Genomic DNA, 19967 nt, shown 5'->3' with positions numbered 1-19967 from the left:
CTTTTGCTAGGAAGTTTCAAGTTAAATTAAACCTGCAATTGCAGTAATTAAATCAGATAGAATCATATAACATTGCTGTTTTTGTGGATCAGAAATGGTTGAATGTGGTTCCAACTAATATTTCGCCTCGTTAATTTATAGAATTACTTTCTCTTCCTTATATTTGGCTTTAAATTTTACTTTTCTAAATTTAGAACATAATAGACTGTGTGTGCCTTTTATTGTAAGCCACTTAATTCTTTTGGGAAGGAAATGGGATATAAATTTTGATAAATAAACAGAGTTCAATTGTAATGCCCCGTTGACCAATGAGTGTATAAAATACAGATTTTTTCTCTGACTTCTCTATTATTCAATAATTGGGAAATGCTATGCATTCTAAAACAGGAGTATTTTGCGGGTTTTTTTCCCCCTGTAAAATCCCTAAGCAACTAAAAGAACACAAAGTTAAAAATCTATCCCTACAGCCAATTAATATTTATTGACCTATCCAAATGACACCTGTGGCCTTCCCCATTAATCAGAGAATAATGGTGCACAGAACCACCTCAGCCCTAAAGATACTTGCTTGCCAAACCAGTTTCTTCCACCACCAGCGATCTCATTGCGAAGAGTAGCAGCAATTCCTAAAAGCATTTTAGCTAGTGGACGGTGTGAAATTTGTTAATATATTTCCCCCACAAATTCAGTGGTCTAGCATAATTGTCTCAGCTCCTTCTTGCCTAAAGGAAATGTTCTGATTCATCTCTGTACAGCGTTGAGCTTAAGAGTTGCTTTGTCTTCTTCATTGACGTAAGAGAAGCTGTAGAAGTTATTAAGAAAGATAAAACCTGATACTATTAATTAAATTCACTAAGTCAAGGGTTGAAAATTAAGAGGGAAAATTTTTTTTAAATAAAAGATAAGGTTTAAATATGTCTACACTGTACAAATTAGAGTGCTTCTTAAAAAAGAGAGGAGATATAGATCTTAAGTTGTCAAATCTTGGGTCACTTCTAATCATAACATTGTCAATCATTCTCTTAGGCCCCAGAACTGGTAGAACAGATTATACCACAGAAGTATGCTAACCAGGGCAGGAGGATAGAAATGGCTGTCATCATGCATATATGGTACCATCTTTTTTTTTTTTTTTTTTTTTTTTTGAGATGGAGTCTCACTCTGTCGCCCAGGCTGGAGTACAGTGGCACGATCTCAGCTCACTGCAACCTCTGCCTCCTGTGTTCAAGCAATTCTCCTGCCTCAGCCTCCCAAGTAGCCGGGATTACAGGCACGCAACACCACGCCCAGCTAATTTTTTTGTATTTGTAGTAGAGATGGGCATTCACCATGTTGGCCAGGCTGGTCTCGAACTCCTGACCTGAGGTGATCCACCCGCCTCAGCCTCCCAAAGTGCTGGGATTACAAGTGTGAACCACTGCACCCGGCGCCATCTTTTTTTTTTAACCTTTATCATTATAATTTAACCAGATTTCTTCCTGTGTATCTTACAGTGATCTGTAAAGTTGGCTTTCTTCATGTCCAAGGCCACATCATCCTCATTCCTAACTTGAGATGTCAAGCCGTAGAATTCCTTTTCTCCCTCCTTCTTCCTCTATTGATCCCATCTAGCTTTCTGGGGATTTATTGGATATCCATGTGTTAAGTCCCTAGCATGTGTCTGCCACCATGCTTGGCACCAAGGATGTAGCCATGAATGAGAACGCCATGGTTCTTGCCCTCATGGGATATACTAAGAGGAACAGACAGGTAATGACATGGGCTCATGAGTCCCATGAAGCACTTTCTAACATGACCGTCAAGCCCTATGCCAGTGTTATGTGACATCCCTATCCTTAGGACTTAGTGCAGGTCCCACCTGTTCTGTTAGCCTTTCTGTCACCTTTCGTGTCCTTCAGCACAGGCTAGGTTAGACTGTAATAACAACCAAAAATCTCAGTGGCTTATAACAATTCTTTCTGCTAAAAGTCCATGGTGGGTTGGCTGAAGACACGGCTTCCTTTGTCATTGTCCTCATTCTCTGTCTAAAGCTGATGATAAAGTCACAATCTAGACTACAATATTGGCAACAATGGTGGCAGAAGGAAAAGATGCGCTGACTGAACATTTCTGCTGGAAATGATGCTTAGCGCTTTTGCTCACATTTCATTGGCAAAGCAAGATGCGTAACTGCGCCTCACTTCAAGGGTTGGGGAAATATACGCCACCCCTACAAATGGGAGTGAATCTTCACAGCACACCGTGCCCTGTGCTGTCTTTCACCTCTGTAGTCATGCATATAGTCATTGTACTAGATCTCTTCAACCTCGGGTTGTCACTAATGTCACAGATGTGTGTCTCCCTGGTTAGACTGTGAATTCCTTGACAGCCATCACCATATCTTAGATTTCCTTGTGTGTGATTCAACGTGATGTTATCCTTATATTAGATGCTTAAAAGTACTTTTGATTATCTGAAGGGGAGAATGAGGGGAGAATAATCAGAACTCTGTGCATGTTTTGACACAATGCTTTATGGTTTACTGAGGGTCTACCTCCGTTAGTCCTTTCAGGACTACAGGGTGTAGCATTATGTCCCTTTTACAGATGAGGAAACTGAGACCTAGAACTTTTACACGACTTGCTCAGTTTTGTACAAAAATGTGGCTGAACTGTGTCTGAAACCATGAATTCTAAATTAATGGGTCAGTGTTCCTACTCCTTTTAACTGTGAATATGGACACTCCAATTACCTTGTGCAGAGGCCCACATGAGGGAAGGAAGAGGAAACTTCAGAAAAGGAGTTGAGGCCGGGTGCGGTGGCTCATGCCTGTAATCCCAGCACTTTGGGAGGCCAAGGCGGGCAGATCACTTGAGGCCAGGAGTTCGAGACCAGCTTGGCCAACGTGGCAAAACCCCGTCTCTACTAAGAATACAAAACCTAACTGGGGATGATGGCTCTTGCCTGTAGTCCCAGCTACTCAGGAGTCTGAGGCGGGAGGATCGCCACTTGAACCCAGGAGGTGGAGGTTGCAGTGAGCCAAGACTGCAACATTGCCCTCTAGCCTGGGCAACAGAGTGAGACTCTGTCTCAAAAAAAATAAACGGGTGCGGGGTAGGAGGGTCTTCACAGATGTGATTAAGTTAAGGATTTTGACCTGAGGATATTATCCTGGATTACCTGAGTGGGACCTAAATCCAGTCATAAGTGTCCTTCTGAGAGACACTTACATATATATATATGTATGGCTGGGCGCGGTGGTGGCTCACGCCTGTAATCCCGGCACTTTGGGAGGCCAAGGCGGGTAGATCCCCAGAGGTGGGGAGTTCATCTCTGCTAAATATACAAAATTAGCTGGGTGTGGTGGCATGCACCTGTTATCCCAGCTACTCAGGAGGCTGAGGCAGGAGAATCGCTTGAACCTGGGAGGCGGAGTTTGCAGTGAGCTGGGATCGTGCCACTGCACTCCAGCATGGGTGAGAGTGAGACTTGGTCTCCAAAAAAAAAAGAGTGTGTGTGTGTGTGTACACACACACACACACACATATATGTATATAATACCTATAAGGTAACATTTGCAGGTTCCAGGGATTAGGACCTGATTTCTTTGGGATATTTTTCAGCCTTCTACAGTTAGGGCAGTGGAAGCCCCTTCTGCTACCCAGCTTTGCTCCTCCATCTTCCTCACCCAGCTGTCTCTCCTCTAGGTGGTACAGATTATATGACATCTTAAATGAAAGGGCTTTTGGAGTGAGGCACACTGATTGGCTTCCTGATCTGCCTCTGTTAGCTGGCTGACCCTGAGCCAGTTACACACTGTGTCCCAGGGCCCTCTTTTGTAGAGATGGAAGCCTTGGAACCTCGATGCAGCTTGGTTGTAAGATATTAAATGGGAGAGGGCTTGGCACGGGTCCCTGTCCCCTGGTGAGCACTCAGAAGAGAATGTTGTCCCTCCCTCTGCGCTGCCCCTCACTCCGCCCTCCCTCATCTGCACTGGCAGTGGTGGGCACAGTGGGCTGGAGGCAGAGGAGGCTGCTTGTTGAGATTCCTGGAGCACTTCCTCCCATTTATTTTTCTCAGTGAAGTTAAAAACAGACAAATGTTTATTAAATAATTAATCATTCTTTCCTAGAAGGATTATTTCATTTCATGGGTGAGCCGTTTATTGCCAGAGAATGATGTCTTCCCCCAAAATGATGTATAACGTGATTTGGTACCTAAGTTTTTAGACACTTGAATGTTTTTTCTCTCTTCCATTTAAACTTGAAGGTGGTGAAATGTAGTGCATATTCATTCATACTCTGTTCATTTCAGGAGATACCCACAAGCAGAATGGGGTGACTGGGGCCTGCTTTGACCTCATATTTTCCTATTTCTACAGGAATATATAGAATATTTACTAAATACTAGGTATTTAGTAATAAATACCATAAGCCTTCCTAGGTAATAAGCCTGTTAAGAAAAGTAAGCAATTATATAATTGGCAAAGAAATTAATACAAAGATCTAAACCAAGAAATATCAAAGCCTTTTATTCTTAGAATTTTTTTCATTTCACGTATATTCCTTGTCTGCCTTCAGAATCTAAAATTCTGGCCTACTTTGTTTATAGAGCGGTCCCTTTAGACATTTGCCTTATTTTTAGGCCTCTTTTATTTTTTTTCTTTGGAGACAGGGTCTCACCCCTTCACCCAGGCTGGAGTACAGTGGCAAGATCATAGCTCACTGCAGCCTGGATCTCCTAGGCTTAAGTGATCCTCCCACCTCAGCCTCCAGAGTAGCTGGGATTACAGGCACATGCCACTTCGCCCAGTTAATTAAAAAAAAAAAAAAATCATATTGATGGGGTCTTGCTATATTGCCCAGACTAATCTCAAACTCCTGGCTCAACTGATCCTCCTACCTCGCTCAGCCTCCCAAAGTGCTGGGATTACAGGTGTGGGCCACTGTGCCCAGCCCATTTTAATCCTAATTCTAGGATTATTTGCCATTACCACACACTGTTGATTATTATAGCTATATATGCAACTTTAAAATTGGATACACTGGTTCATTCTACTTTATTCTTCTGTTTACAGGCAGGTGCCTGTAATCCCAGCTACTCAGGAGTCTGAGGCAGGAGAATCACTTGAACCCGGGAGGTGGAGATTGCAGTGAGCCAAGATCGCACCACTGCACTCCAGCCTGGGCGACAGAGCAAGACTCTGTCTCAAAGAAGAAAAAAAAAATAGAAAGGTGGTGTGGGGACAAATCGAGGTAACACATGTATAAGAAATAAATATTATTGATCTTTTAGTAGTTCATAAGCATGGTGATTGGCTTTTCATGTGCATGTGTGAAATATGCCTTCCACAAACCTTGTTACAAAGTTGGCACACTACCATTGATGTGAAAGAAAAAAGATATTAAAATAAGAGGTCCTTGATGGCAAAAATAATAAAATGGCTCTTTGGTGGTTAAAAGGACCAATTTGGTCCAATCTCAACTCTTTAAATAAAAAGGAATTTTGCTTGAGGTAAGTAATTTACCTCCTTTGTGGAAAGTTCTTTGACTTCTAAGATGATTCAGAGTTTGGAATTACTGATTTAGTCTTCTGACTGTATCGGGAGTCTTTAAATATACATTTTCGATTCAATTAATAAGTCATGAGTTTGGTTAATTTATCATCAGTGCAATCAGAAACCATCAAAGTAGACTCTGAGTTGCCAGCCTTTACTTCTGGCTAATCCTGACACATTTCACATGTCACGGATTCCTGAAATTCTGAAGCTGAGATTGCTTATGGTTCAGATTGGTTACTGGATCATTGTGTTCCTAAAGAAAAATTATACAGCTCGCTTCAATGATGCAGTTTCCCCTCTTTTCCTCAAAAAATTTTCTATATGAGAGAAGAAAGCAGAATCTGTGGTCCAGTAAAGCAGTGATGCTCAAATCCAAGTGCATGTCAGAATCCACTGTGGGTCTTTTTCAAACAAAGCTGGCTTTGCCCCAGCCTCAGTGGTTCTGATTAATTCAGTAGGTCTGGGGTGGAGCCTGAGAATTTGCATTTCTACTAAGTTCCCAAGTGACACTAATTCTATCTGTGGACCATACTTTAAAAACCAGCTGGGTGTGGTGGCTCACCCTGTAATGCCAACACTTGGGGAGGCTGACGTGGGAGGATTGCTTGAGGCCAGAATTTCAAGACCATCCTGGGCAGCATAGCAAGACCCCATCTCTAAAAAAAAAAATAGCCAGGCACGGTGTACCTGTAGACCTAACTACTCAGGAGGCTGAAAATTTAGAGCCCCTTTCAAGACCCTAGGAGGAGAGCTAGCAATTAGATCACGTGGTTTATATAAAATGATTTTGCAAAAGGAAGATAAATTTTATATTCTTAAAAAAAAAAAAGCCCCAGAAATTGTCTAAGCTTTAGGTCCCACAAAACCTAGATCAGCTCCCTGATAATTGATCAATATAATTAACTAATATATGTGAAAGGAATACAGACTGTAAGCAAGAGAAGTTTTTTGTAGGCTAAGCAGTCTCTAAGTCCCAGGAATGAGAGTACATGGGAACGTCATCTCAGAGAACAGGAGCCCCATATGTGAACTTTGTGTGGAACTTTAATTGAATGAGCTCAATGGAGAATTTAGGCGGATGAAAATTCAAGTTGATCTTCACTCACCTACTAAATGATCAGCTTGCTGTGTGTGATGTATCAATTTATTTGTGACAAGATCAGACAATTTGGAGAATGAGACAGGTTCAAATTTTGGCTTCACCTCTTATAATTGAGTTCACTCATTCCCTCTGAGCCTATTTTGTTTACAAAAGGGGGGTTGATAATAATAATAGCTAATTTAATAGGGCTAACAGGGTGCTACAGTGAAATGATAGATATGAAAAATGCTCTGAAGATAGAAAATACTGCACAGATGTTAGTAGCTATACAAAGCTAACAAATAGTATACTCATCGTTTATATTAATAGAATGACTAAAAGGTCATTCTGCTGGAGAAGGAGTCAGTCGACTTTTTCTGCAAAAGACCAGACAGTAAATAGGCTTTGTAGGTCATGCTGTCTCTGCCATGGTAGGCAAAAGCACCTACAGACACGATATAAATGAATGTGCATGGCTGTGTTCCAATAAAGCTTTTATTTGTAAAAACAGGTACAAAAATGGTGATACACTAAAATTGATCTAAAAGGACACTGTCGGCCGTGCATGGTGGCTCATGCCTGTAATCTCAACATTTTGGGAGGCCGAGGCAGGCAGATCAGTTGAGGTCAGGAGTTCGAGACCAGCCTGACCAACATAGTGAAACCCCATCTCTGCAGGGGAAACTGCACAGTTCAGTGCTTTTGTATTCTACTAAAAATACAAAAAATTAGCCAGGCATGGTGGCGCACACCTGTAATCCCAGCTACTCAGGAGGCTGAGGCAGGAGAATTGCTTGAACCCGGGAGGTGGAGGTTTCAGTGAGTAGAGATCGCACCACTGCACTCCAGCCTGGGTGACAGAGTGAGACTCTGTCTCAAAAATAAAATAAAATAATAAAAGGACACTATAAAATAATAAAAGTCCCTTCAAATTAGGAACTTCCAATTGAATCCGAAGATAAAACAAAAAACAGCAACCATATATGATGTTTTTATTTAAACTCAACACTGAAGGATCAAAATTATATCGGCCTCAGTTTCTGTGGCCTTCTAATGTAGCTGATATCTCTTTAGGGCATGAGGGCACATAGGTGGAATAGGAAAAGCAAAGTGAGGAGGAGGAGGGAGGCAAGATTAAGAACAGTTGAGGGTGAAAATAGCAGCTTGTTTCTTTTTATGCTTCTTGCCACTGGAAGTAACGATCATCGGGTAAGCTCCTGCTTAAACCCTCCTCTGGGATTCAGCCTCAACAGTAAGCTCCTGAGCATGGAGTTTCGTGACCACCAAGAAAGTAAAGTGCTTCTATTTTGTAATCTCCTAGTGAATTTTTAAAGATGACTGATGGTGTCCAGGTCTGTGAACATGGAAAACTGAGGTAAACCCATCAAGAAACAGTTGCCCATCCATCTTAAAAGGCAAGTTAATCATGAACCATGAATAAAGCCGCTGTAATCATTCACATACAGGTTTTTGTGTGAACAGAAGTGTTCACTCATCTTGGGTAAATACGTAAGAGTGGGATCACTGGGTTGTAGGGTGACAGCACGCTTAAGTTTATGAGAAACTGCCAGCCCACTTTCTGAGGAGGTGCGCCGTTTTGCATTCCCAACAGCAAAGTAAGAAAGTTCAGTTGCTCCGCATCCTCACCAGCAGTTGGCATTGCCAGGATTTTTTGGTTTGTTTGTTTGAGGGTGGTGGTGGTTATTTTAGCATTCTAAAATGTGTGAAGTGGTGATTCATTGTGGTTTTAATCCACATTTTCCAAACAAATGATGTTGAGCATGTTTCATGTGCTTGTGAAAAACATTTGTCTTCTTTGGTGACATATCTGTTCAGATGTTATTGCCCATTTAAAAAATTGTGTTGCTTGTTTTCTTATTATCGACTTTATTCATAGTTGCCAAAAACTGGAAAGAGTAAAATACCTATCAACTGGTAGATGGATACACAAACTCTTGTACATCCATGCAAAGGAATTCTCAGCAATAAAAAGGAATGCACTGTTGATACACTCAACAATTATGCTAAGTGAAGGAAGCAAGGTTCAGAAAGCTAGGTATTACAGAACCCCCTTTTTATGACATTTTGGAAAAGGCAAAACTGCAGGGACAGAAATCAGATCATTGGTGGACTGGCAGTGAGGGAAAATTCTTTCTTATTTTTAAAGAACTTATCTTGTCTTCACTCCTTAGCCCTTACTGTCTTACTCTCCTAACCCTACCTTCCCAGCCATGGGTTTAGTATCTGTTTCAGCTTGAGTTTCTGATGCAGAAACACAAACATGATTTTCTCGAATTACAGTCATGGAACTTGCCAGACAGCCAGCTTTTTCCTTGGCCCTCCGTGACTATGTGTCCCTGTGTGTGCAGTACCCCTGTCCTTCCTTGCAATTCTGCTTTCCAGGGAGAGCAAGCCAGGGCGTTGAGTGGGGAGATGGTTGAACGTTTTAAGAATTGAAAGGACCAGGCGTGGTGGCTCACACCTGTAATTCCAGCACTTTGGGAGACCAAAGTGGATGGATCACTTGAGGTTAGGAGTTCGAGACCAGCCTGACCAACATGGTAAAACCCGTCTCTATTAAAAATACAAAAATTAGCTAGACATGGTGGCACATGCCTGTAATCCCAGCTACTCGGGAGGCTGAGATGGGAGAATTGCTTGAACCCAGGAGGCAGAGGTTGCAGTGAACCAAGATTGCACTACTACCCTCCAGCCTGGGTGACAGAGTGAGACCCTGTCTCTAAAAAAAAAAAAAAAAAGAATCGAACGTTGTGCTGACTCCCTTAGGATTCTGAACCATGGAGGATAGCAATTTATGCTCACCCTCGCTACCCCCTGCAGCAGTTAGGAAGAAGAGATCTGGTGGGTGGTGGGTGGTGGGAAGATAAGTCAAATCTCTTTATAGTACAGCGAAGGCCAGGGAATGGCCTGCAGTCTTTGGAGTAGTGGGAGGTTTTTTCTGATGAATATTGCATAAAGAAAATGAGCTATGCTGCCTGCCTAGGGCTTCGGAATCTCTTCCACTTAACAAAGATTCTTGTTATACACATTTATTATAAATAGCCTTTGCATTTTACAGGGCAGAACAGGAAGACTCCGGGCCATTGGGCAGGAGAATTTCTTTTGTTTTTTTTTCCAAAATTTTTGTTAGAGTTGAGTTAAAGAGATACTGTGGCAATCCCTTTTAGATAAAGGGCACATCCTTACGTGAGTGCAAGCTAAGCGTCTGCTGTGACTGATGTCTTGTGGGGCAGTGGGGTCTTTCTTTTACAAATATACATTATAGAGTCCTCCAGGAGCAATAATCAGGTACACAGTGGTTTTTTTTTTGTTTTTTTTTTTTTGTTTTTTTTTTTTTATTGAGACAGAATCTCACTCTGTCGCCAGGCTGGAATGCAGTGGCACAATCTCGGCTCACTCCAACCTCTACCTTCCCGGTTCAACTTCTACCTTCTCCTGCCTCAGCCTCCCAAGTAGCTGAGATTACTCGGCGCCACCACGCCCAGCTAATTTTTGTATTTGTCATAGTGATGGGGTTTCACTATGTTGGCTAGGATGGTCTCTATCTCTTGACCTCCTGATCCACCTGCCTTGGCTTCCTAAAGTGCTGGGATTACAGGCGTGAGCCACTGCACCCAGCCTACGTGGTGCTTTAAAAGAAGTTGGGAATGTTACTGTTAGTCCACAACTCCCTGGCTTGCTTTTTTTTTTTTTTTTTTTTTTTTTGAGAGAGTCTCCCTCTGTCACCCAGGCTGGAGTGCAGTGGTGTGATCTCAGCTCACTACAACCTCTGCCTTTTGGGTTCAAGCGAATTCTCATGCCTCAGCCTCCTGAGTAGCTGGGATTACTGGCGTGCACCATCACAACCGGCTAATTTTTGCATTTTTCGTAGAAACAGGGTTTCACCATGTTGGCCAGGCTGGCCTCGAACTCCTGACCTCAAATGATCTGTCCACATCAGCCTCCCAAAGTGCTGGGATTACAGGTGTGAGCCACCGCACCTGGCCTCCCTGGCTTTCATTGTCCAAGCTCATTGAAGATTTTTTTTGCTGCTCATTTGTCTGTGTGATCATGGTTTAGATGATTCACGTATGGATTCTTGCTATTCAAAGTGGAGCCTCTGAATAAGAACTTGGGCATCACCTGGGATGTAGTTTTTAGAACGACAGGGCCCTACCCAGACCCACTGAATCAGAACAAGTCCTCAGACAATGCATTTGCACATTGAAGTTTGAAAGGCATTGATCTACCTTAAGGTCCTGCCAAAACATCCCGCCTGCTCTGCTGATAACCTTGTTGTGATATGACCCTCAGAAATGTACCCATGGTGAATGCTTCTGATATCCACATAGCTGTGAGTATAGATGCATGCCACTTTGTCCCGAATGTACTTCATTATTAAGTGCTCAGTGCTGAGCTGGGCACAAAAGATACAAAAACAAGTAAAGCATGGTTGCTGCCTTCAAGGAGCTCAGAATGCAGTGCGGGACACAGAAAGAGCTGCAGCATCCCATCCTCCAGTGTCTTTATCTATCATCTGACTTTCTCCTCTGACACAAAGTACCAGTCCCCTTCTCTGGAAACAGTTTTGAATCCTCAATGTACAGCCCACTGAACACCTGCCTCCAAATCATTTGGGTCAGAAGGGACGGTACTTATGTAAAAAAAAGCGAGGAGTCTGTTTGAGACCTACTGAGTTACACCCTCTAGGTGAGATTGTGGCGCTTTTTTTTTTTTTTGAGATGGAGTCTCACTCTTGCCCAGGCTGGAGTGCAGTGGCACGATCTCGGCTCACTGCAACTTCTGCCGCACAGGTTCAAGCGATTCTCCTGCCTCAGCCTCCCAAGTAGCTGGGATTGTAGGTGCCTGCCACCACGCCTGGCTAATTTTTGTAGTTTTAGTAGACAGGGTTTCACCATCTTGACTAGGCTGGTCTTGAACTGCTGACCTCGTAATCCACCCGGCTCGGCCTCCCAAAGTTCTGGGATTACAGGTGTGAGCCGCGGCGCCCAGCTAAGACCCGCGCGGCACCATCATTTTAACTGCTATGATGCACGTTATAGTTTGAGACCACTAACCTGGGTGCTGCTTTGAAATCCTCTGATGATGCAAGTGTCATACAAATGGATGTTAAAATAGTCTCAAATATTTAAGGAATCCTTCATGGATTCCCTTATCCTCAATTCAGGAGATTTTGAAGTGGCTTCCAAGTTCAGAGCTGCTTTTATCTTTGGCTGAGGCAATATAAGGATCTTTGTGGATGGTATTTAAGGATAGTTCAAATTCATATCTATGTATTTTAGTAGCATGTTCTCTAGGAGCAAATTATAATGCTTTGTTCTATAATGAGTTAATAGCGTGAACATTGTCCTAACAGTCCTGTGACTTTCTTGTTTAATGTTTATACTCATCTAATCAAACAAATTGAAATTGGATTATGGCTGTTGCACGTTATATCAGTTATTATCCAGTTTAAATGCAGGTCTGAAGGAAGTAAAATTGATTTTTCTATGCTACTTGGGGACATCATAGGTTATTGGTATGCTGGTTGAATTTTCAATTAGGTTTCTATGAAAGAAAGATGAGTGGTTAGGTTTGTTGAATTTTTTTTCTTTCACAGTATTTTGTAAATAAACTGGGATATTTCATTCTAATTAGGAAGTCAGATGCCTTTTAAAAGTTGGGTGATCAGTTTCCATATTTTTATTTAAAGCATGTCTGGCTTTTTAAAGTGTATCATAATTCTGAGTAACATTTTTATTTTTAGAAAGAAAAAAGAAAACAATAGAACACCTTCATAATACTCAGTTACTACAGTAACAGCTACCATATTTATCAGAGAATTAGCTGTAATATGTACCAGAATTTCACACATAATTGAACCTGTCTTTCTATGAACCAGACCTGTTTTTAAAAACTGCCTTCATTCCATAAACACTGTTTGTGTACCTTTTCTGTACAAGCCCCATGCCCAGTAGTAGGGACTCAGAGTTTATCTAACATAGATATCCTTCACAGAAGCAGATGTTTTATTTTTATTCATTCATTCATTCATTTATTCATTTATTTTAGAGATAGCATCTGGCTCTATAATCCAGGCTGGAGTGCAGTGGCAAGATCATAGCTCTCTGCAGCCTCAAACTCCTGGGCTCAAGCAATCCTTCTGCCTCAGCCTCCCAGGCAGGTAGGACAACAGGTGCAAGCCACCACACCTGGCTAATGTTTAAAAAAAAAAAAATTTTTTTTTTTTGAGACAGAGTCTCATTCTGTTACCCGGGCTGGAGTGCAGCAGTGTGATCTCGGCTCACTGCAACCTCTGCCTCCCAAGTTCAAGTGATTCTCCTGCCTCAGCCTCCTGAGCAACTGGGATTACAGGCACGTGCCACCACGCCCGGCTAATTTTGTATTTTTAGTAGAGACAGGGTTCCACCATGTTTGCCAGGCTGGTCTCGAACTCCTGGCCTCAAGTGATCCGCCCACCTCGGCCTCCCAAAATGCTGTGATTACAGGCGTGAGCCACCACACCTGGCCTAATGTTTAAAATTTTTTGTAGAGATGGGGGTCTCGCTATATTGCCCAGCTGGTCAGAAATATGTTTTATTACTACTAAATGCTTCGAAAGCGAAGTGATGGGCCAGAGAACACAAAGGCAAGGGTGACGAGCCCTCGGGAAGTAGGGAAAGGCCTCATGGGAGAGATGGCATTTGTTTGATCTGGACCTTAACTCATAAGTAGGCATTTGCAAAATGGAAATTTGTTATTTAAATCATAAAACCATTATATGCTGATTACCTGGTCATTTAAAAAAATCTGTTAAAAAATAGTAACTCATTAAATTTAATCAATAGTGGATGTATTAAGCACTTACTGTATGTCAGGAAATGTGCTTACTGCCAAAAATACAACGGGAAACTGCCAAGTTAGAGAATAGTCAATGAGACCACCCTCAGGTTTGATAATTTGCTAGAAGGACTCATAGAGCTCACTGAGTGCTGTGATTATGCTCATGGTTGTGGTTTGTCACAGGGAAAGGATTCTGATTAAAATCAGCCCAAGGAAGACACACATAAGACAGAGTCCAGGGAAGTTCTGAGCCTTCAGTTGTCCTCTCCCCATGGTGTCCTGGGCAGCATAACTTCCCAGGTGTTGCCGTGTGACAATAGCACAGAGTATTGTCAACCAGGGAAGTTCATCCAAGCCTTGGTGTCCAGGATTTTTATTGAGGCTCCACCCCAAAGGCATAGACAACTGGTCCAGGGCTAATCTCAGTCTCGAGTCCCTCCAGAGGTGGAGCTGATACTGCATGGGCCAAGCGCCCACCCCAGATCACCCTATTAGACCCTCTAGTGTATCCCAAGGCCACTAGGCAAACAGAAACACCCCGGTCAGGCACAACATTCCAAGGTGTTAGAGTTTACCTCCCAGAAGCTGAAGGCAGAGGCTCTCTTCAGCCAAGGTTAAATTCTTCACTGTACAGAAACAAAACCAGACTCTGTAAGTTTATAAAGCTCACTGTAAAGTGAAGGAGATGAATAATAAATGGATGATTTTCCAAATATTTAACACCAAGCTGCAGCAGGAGTATGAAGGAAAAGCCTGGGATGCTGTCAGGGAGGACACTGCCTGTCAGGAACATCTTCCAAAGGAATCAACTTTTGGGCTGAGATTCCTAGAAGATGAGAGGGATTCATCAGGTGAGCAGTGCAGGGAAGAGCATTCTAGGAGGGTCACAGTCAGTGCAAAGGCTCTGAGGTGGGAAGTAGCTGGGCGTGTTCCAGGAACTGGAAGAAGAAAAGGGGACTGGAGCAGAGACAAAGAGGAGGGAATGTGGTTGCAGCATTGGAGATAGAAGCAGGGACCTGATCCCAGGCGGCCTGTGAGACCCTGAAAGCGATTATAGACTTTATCTGCATTGCAATGGGAAGCCACTGTGTGGTTTTAAGGTTCGAGCATGGATACTCATATTTGTGATTTTTGTTTTTGTAGGGACTCGCATTTGTGATTTTTGTTTTTGTTTTGAAGGGACAGGTGTAGCTCCTGTGAGAACAGCTTGTTAGAGATGAGTGGAGGCAAGGAGACTGTTAAAACACTACTGCAGGCCGGGTGCGGTGGCTCATGCCTCTAATCCCAGCACTTTGGGAGGCTGAGGTGGGCAGATTACTTGAGGCCAGGAATTCAAGACCAGCCTGGCCAACATGGCAAAACCCCATCTCTGAAGCATGAGAATCACTTGAACCCAAGAGGAGGAGGTTGCAGTGAGCCAAGATAGCGGCCACTGCACTAGTGAGACACTGTCTCAAAAAAAAAAAAAAAAATGACAGCAGCCCTCCTGATGAGATGATGGCTTGGAACTAGGGTGGCAGCATGGAGTTGAGAGAAGGGGACAAGTTGGAGAGAGCAGGAGGAGGCAGAGTTGGCAGGACTTGTCACACATGACTTCCTGCCAGCAGACCCTCAGCTGTCACACTTGACGCACCCTGTGGACATCTGGCAGACCCATCTATTTGTTGCTTCTGCCCTGCTATAGACAGAGAATCAGACAAGCAAACTCACTGGAATGATGTGTAAGGAAGGAGAGGCAGCCTTTGAAGGGGTGACAGGTACAATCCTGTTAACTTGTTTCATATCTCTGAGCTTGCTGCTGTTCTGGCTGCTGAACCCCAAGTCTTAAACCCTCTTCTAGCCTCACTTGCAGTTTGTGTTGTGTTCCAAACAGTTGTGGTTGCCAAAGCAGTTTACTGTCAATAACTCTTCCAAATAATTGAAGTGTTACTGATTGTAGATTCAGAAACAGCATGAGTTAAATCTTGCCCTCCCTAGAAAGACAACTGTTAAGTAGAAAAGCATAATATAAAATTTTCTGCACAGAACCTGGTACTTAGGAGGAGCTTAGTAAATGTTGAACAAATGAGAAAACACCTGATCCTCATTTAAACATGAACATTAAAGTTGTCTGTACACCTGTGGTGTGTTTTACCAAACCCAAACAAGACCTACTAGTTAAATACTCCCTTGATTTTCCATGTGTATTTCCTATTTTCTGTTCCTTTCTTTGTAAAAGGAGTGTATGAGACTTTGAATATAGCCAAAAACATGGCTAATATGCTTTGCCTATTTTGCTTTTTTTTTTTTTTTGAGACGGACTCTCACTCTGTCACTCAGGCTGGAGTGCAGTGGCGCGATCTTGGCTCACTGCAACCTCCGCCTCCCAGGTTCAAGCAATTCTCCTGCCTCAGCCTCCCTATTTCACTTTGTTAATTGGCTAATCAAATAACTTACGCTTGCCCAGAAACAATTAGAAAGAGGAAGTACTTTCAGTGCTCACAGAATACAGTCAGTGAGAGACCTTGGATTTTCCTTTCCAACTCATATATTTATATGACTAGTGGCTAGCCAGGACTCTTACTTAAAGTGCTGAAAGTGCTGTCACTTAGCCGATTGGACATTTTCTGTTTCCATGTATATGGGGGGAGGGGTGCTCAGCTAGAGATGACAATGTTGGGGTGCCTGTGGGATCTTGGCTTCAAATCAGCTGTAAACAAAAGGTGTCTTAAAAGAGGTAGGGATTACAAAAGGGTGTAGGGGTGTACTGCTAAGTGCTTTGTGTAAATTGGCAGATAATCTGTAAACACTTTCCAGCTCGATTCAGAATTTTCTGCCTCTTGAAATCTGATTATTCAGATTTATAAAACTACAGTTTGGTTTCTGTCTTTCTGCCCAAAGGCTTTCCGGCTGTGGGCTGCAATACCTCCCTTCCCCAACCACCCCTCCCCGCCCCCCATTTCCCCCACTCGCCCCACAATCAGGATCGTAGAAACCCAGCCTGGTGCGGTGGCTCGCCCCTGTAATCCCAGCACTTTGGGAGGCCGAGGCGGGCGGCTCACTTGAGGCCAGGAGTTTGAGACCAGCCTGGCCAACATGGTGAAACCCCATCTCTACTAAATAAAAATAGGAAAAATTAGCCAGGCATGGTGGCGGGCGCCTGTAATCCCAGCTGCTAGGGAGGCTGAGGCAGGAGAATCGCTTGAACCTGGGAAGCGGAGGTTGCAGTGAGCCGAGATCGTGTCACTGCACTCCAGCCTGGGCGACAGAGCGAGACTCTGTCTCAAGAAGAAAAGAAAAGAAACCAGAAACCCAGCAGGCCTAGAGCATCAACTTTTTCTAAAGAGGTTCAGTGGGTTTGAATGAAGTTTCTAAGTCTTGAGAGTCCAAAAAGGAAACGTTCGTTACAGGAAGGGAGTATGTGGGGGTGGGGGATCCTCTTTGCCGGCCCTGAGCCAGGCCCCTACCAGCTGGAGCACCTGGCGGGAGCACGTAGCGGGAGCAATTGACGGGAGTGCGGCCGGGTGGGGCGGGGCCACGCGCCTCCCCAGCAGCCAATGGGCGGCCGCGGCGGGCGGGGCAGGGAGGGCGCAGGGAGGCGCGGGCGCCGCTCTCTTCAACTTGAGCCCGGGGCAGTGCGCGCGGCTGCCTGAGAGACGGCACCGCTGGCTGGTGCCGGCACCCTGGGGCTTGTCGTAGCACCTGGGGCGGCATCCCCGCCCGACTTCGGAAGGACCGGGAGGCAAAGGTGAGGAAGTTAGCGAAGGAACGGCGCTCCTTTGTTTGCAGGTGCGTTCAGGGGGAACGGGGGTCGAGCCCAAGCTCGCTCGCGGGGACAGCGAGGCGGGCGCGGGAGACCTGCGGGACAAAGGCTGCGCCCTCCCTTCCCCGAGTCAGCGCTTAGCGAGTTGCCTGGTCCTGGGCGGCTGGAAGGGCTGAAGAGGGGGCTTTCTGCCCCGCCGGTGGGAAGAAGGAGTGAGGCTTGTGTGAAATGGGGGGGAGGCGTCCTTGGACCCCCAATTCGCCAGTGCAGCAGGACTGTTTGGGGTGGGCTATTCATTGATGGGGTCTGCACGGGGCATTTCTGCGTGGACAGCGTTCTATGATTGAGGCAGTGACTGCCTTCGCCTCACATGCCCCCTGGTGAGGCCACATTTCTGTCTTCCTGTCTACATTAGGACTGAAATATATTTCAGGATTTTGGTAATCCAATATTTGGATTAAAAGCAATATCCTTTCGTGTAGAAAAACTGTGCATTTCCAAATGATTTTAGTTACACGATTTAGGATATTGGTGTGACTTCCATGCGAGAAAATATCTCAAATTCCCCAAATGTAGAAACGCAGCCAGCTCTTGGCATTGAGAAAGAAGTAGTGTTTTTGAAAAGAAAGGCGTGAAGATTTAAATATTGCTTACAACACTCTATTAGCTTGTGGGGGAATCTGTGCCTTTTCTATTATCTGTTTCCCTATACCAATATTGTAACCAGGCACGTCTATGGATTCCTAATTAATGTGTAGCTGTGAATCTTCATTACTGCCTTGGGTGGGAGAAGGCGGGAGGAGGAGGCAATCCCATTAGTCTTTTTCTTTCTTTTTATAACTGCAGCTGCAGCCTGGCTTTGACTTGTATCATGAATGGGGGTTCTGCCTGCTTTCCTCGTGCTGTTCTCTTTTAGGTTTTCTTAGGCCATTGAGCAGTTGGCCCTTCCTCCAGCCGAGCTCTTACACAAGAGTAGTTTGTAAGATTCTCTCTAAAGTTCAGATCCTTGCTGCTGCCTTTTAGTTAGTTGCGTTCAGAAAGGAATTATTAAATGTCCTGAGGCCTTTCCTAAGAAGTTAGAAGCAGAATGTGTTTGTAAATGTGGTCTGTAATTTTGTAAAAGTTATAAGTAAAAGGGAGTGTGAATGAAATGCTTAAGAGGGGAAAGACTTTCCATAAAGCATCAGCCAGTATTATCAAAGAAGGTGTCATGGTTTGTAGCTCAGTAAGAACCCTACTTTCCGTTTTGCTTCCTTTTTTTTGTTTTTTTGAGACAGAGTCCCTCTCTGTCACCCAGCCTGTAGTGCAGTGGCACAATCTTGGCTCACTGCAACCTCTGCCTCCCAGGTTCAAGTGATTCTCCTGCCTCAGCCTCCTGAGTAGCTGGGACTATAAGTGCACAACACCACACCCGGCTAATTTCTGTTTTTTTGAGTAGAGACGGGATTTCACCATGTTGGCCAGGCTGGTCTCGAACTGCTGACCTTGGGTGATCCACCTGCCTCGGTTCTCCCAAAGTGCTGGGATTACAGGCATGAGCCACCATGCCCGGCCTCATTTTATCATTCTCACTTTGCAGATGTGAGAAATACACTTTTCTAACAGCTGCCACGTTGTTTAGTTCTAGCTTTTCTGCAATGGGGATAATTTATTTAGTAAGTATTTATTGGACACTTGCCATGTGCTGGGCATTGGTGCTGGTGATTAAGTGGCATAATAAATACAACAGGTGTCTTCTTCCTTTCTTGGAGCTCACACTTTGCTGGTGTGGGGCCCATTGCAGGTCCTCTGCACTGGAGCATCCCGGGAAGCAGTGTGGATGACACTGAGGTGAGACAAGAAGATACTGCTGCTGATGGCCGCCTTGGAGGTCAGCTGAGCGTGTGGCAGTAGGCGCAAACAACGAGGGGCCTCAGGTCATCTGCACTCCAAGGGTGGAAGTATTAATCACACCAGTGGGCCATTGGGCAGTAAAGTCGGTCATCTTGAACTTGCTTACTTTGATCTCAAAGGAGCCTGCAGCTGCAAGGAGGGGCAGAGCTGAGTTCTAAAGAGTTTGAACATTGGCATTGTTGATTTCAATGGGGTAATTCCAGTTTGTTACAAAACTATCAGTCATGCAGCCTCCTTGTCTCACCTATACAGCTTTCCTCTTGGACAGCCCCCCCCTAGGAAATGAATTTCTTTTTCTTTCTTTTTTTTTTTGGAGATGGACTTTTGCTCTTATCGCCCAGGCTGGAGTGCAGTGGCGTAATCTTGGCTTACTGCAACCTGTGTCTCCCAGGTTCAAGCGATTCTCCTGCCTCAGCCTCCTGAGTAGCTGGGATTAGAGGCGCCCGCCACCACACGTGGCTAATTTTTTTGTATTTTTAGTAGAGACAGGGTTTTGCCATGTTGGCCAGGCTGGTCTTAAACTCCTGGCATTAGCTTATCTGTCCGTCTCGGCCTCCCAAAGTGCTGGGATTACAGGTGTGAGCCACCGCGCCAGGCCTAGGAAATGAATTTCATTCTGTACCACTGGCTGAGCAAAGCTTTACATCTGTCCAGGCTCCCGAGTGTTAAGAGATGACTTAACTGTGTCCCTATTTACTCTCCATATACGTTTCATGGGTTTTCGGGAGTAAACTGATGGCATATAACCTCTTATCTAGGTTTTCACAAATCTCTAGGATCACAGAAAAACATACTAAGTAGTAGTGTAACTTGTCTTTTTAAAGAGCCTGTGTTGAACACAGAATATGACATATTTGAGGAGTTCTTAG

General features: G+C 44.2%; 1 protein-coding gene and 1 non-coding gene across 41 annotated transcripts in view; both read left to right on the top strand.

Moving 5' to 3' along the window:
• APBB2 (amyloid beta precursor protein binding family B member 2) overlaps positions 1-19967 on the top strand; it is a 401712-nt gene that overhangs the window by 340319 nt on the left and 41426 nt on the right. The window contains exon 1 of one of the 40 annotated variants that reach the window (XM_003310300.6): positions 17012-17231. The exons of 38 other annotated variants lie outside the window; for them this stretch is intronic. The gene's annotated coding sequence lies outside the window, so the exon portion shown is untranslated. Of the gene's footprint in view, positions 1-17011; positions 17232-19967 lie in introns of those variants that run through there. One more of the 40 variants, XM_001145914.7, reaches the window with a different exon arrangement.
• On the top strand, positions 5266-5372 carry LOC112209140 (small nucleolar RNA U13). Its single transcript, XR_002943807.1, has one exon. It is a non-coding gene; the product is annotated as a small nucleolar RNA U13 (small nucleolar RNA).

This window comes from Pan troglodytes, chromosome 3 (genome assembly GCF_028858775.2).
Source record: "Pan troglodytes isolate AG18354 chromosome 3, NHGRI_mPanTro3-v2.0_pri, whole genome shotgun sequence".
In the NCBI taxonomy this organism is placed as follows: domain Eukaryota; kingdom Metazoa; phylum Chordata; class Mammalia; order Primates; family Hominidae; genus Pan; species Pan troglodytes.
Note: the sequence above shows the minus strand (reverse complement) of the source record. Positions and strands in the feature narration are given on the sequence as shown.